Below are 1,586 nucleotides of genomic sequence, written 5' to 3'. Positions count from 1 at the left end.
TCAAGTTTTGGGCAATTATGAACAAAGTTACTGTAAGTGTTCATGTATAGGTTTTTGTGTGAACATAAGTTTCTGTTTCTCTAGGGTAAATAGGAGTGAGATTACTGTGTTATATGGTAAGTATATGTTTGATTAAACAAATAAGAAACTACCAACCTGTTTTCCAAAATGGCTGCACCATTTTGCAGTCTCACCAGCAATGCATGAGAGTTCTAGTTACTTCACATCCTTGTCTGCACTTGGTATTGTCTAGATTTTAGACATTCTAGTGGATGTGAAATACTGTCTCGTTGTGGTTTCAATTTGCATTTCCCTAATGGCTAATGGTTTTGAACATCTTTTCATGTGCTTGTCATATGCTTAATTGCCACCTTTATATATTTTTCAGTGAACTCTTTTCTTAAATCATCTGCCCATCTTGTTTTGAGTGTTAATTTCCTTTTTTTTTTTTTTTAAAGATTTTATTTATTTATTTGACAGAGATAGAGACAGCCAGTGAGAGAGGGAACACAAGCAGGGGGAGTGGGAGAGGAAGAAGGAGGCTCATAGTAGAAGAGACTGATGTAGGGCTCGATCCCATAAAGCCGGGATCACGCCCTGAGCCGAAGGCAGACGCTTAACCGCTGTGCCACCCAGGCGTCCCTGAGTGTTAATTTCCTTAATAAGCTTTGAGACTTCTTTACATAGTCTGAATACAAGTTTTTTATCAGATATATGATTTGCAAACATTTTCTCCTAGTCTTTGGGTTTTTTCCTTCTGTTAACAGTGTCTTTCACAGAGCAGATATTTTATTTTTTATGAAATCCAATATATCAATATTTTCTTATTTGGATTGTACTTTTGGTATTGTATATAAGAAATCTTTGCCTTATCTAGGATCACAATGAGTTTTTCCTATGTCTTTTCCTAAAAAATTATATTTTGATTTTATATTTAATCTGTTATGTTTTGAGTTAATTTTTTGTATAGTGTGAAAAATAGATTGATACACTGTTTTTTTTGCATATGGACATCCAATTGTTCCAGCACCATTTGTTCACAAGACTCTCCCCATTGAATTACCTTTACTCTTTTCTAAAAAAATCAATTGAGTATATATGTGTGGGTTGATTTCTGAACTGTTAGATCTATGTATCTATCCTTTAAAGTAGATCCTAAATTATCTGTTATATGAGGAAATGAAGCTCAAAGAGATTACCTGCCCAACATTATCATAAATACACACAAGAGTTAGAATTATTCAATGAACTAATAAAAATTCTGTTCACTATTATACCAAATATGGAACTTTGCTTTCACTCACCTTTAGACTTGGCCTTCAGGGATTAAAAATCTGTCGGTGCACATTTATTAGTAATAAAAATAGCTAATATTTAATAATTTTTCCCATGTTCCTGCCATGATACTGAGTTTTTGGATGCATCATCTCATCCAAGCCTCACTAGAACTCTTTGGAGAAACTATTATTATTATGCCTTGTTACAAAAATTGGGGCATAGATAGATATTATGTAACTACCTCAAGGTTATAGAGCTTATAAGTAGTAGAGCTGAAATTTGGAGTTAATTCCTTTTACTTGATCTTA

The sequence above is a fragment of the Ailuropoda melanoleuca genome, chromosome 11 (genome assembly GCF_002007445.2).
Source record: "Ailuropoda melanoleuca isolate Jingjing chromosome 11, ASM200744v2, whole genome shotgun sequence".
In the NCBI taxonomy this organism is placed as follows: Eukaryota; Metazoa; Chordata; class Mammalia; order Carnivora; family Ursidae; genus Ailuropoda; species Ailuropoda melanoleuca.
This window is presented reverse-complemented; position numbering follows the sequence as displayed.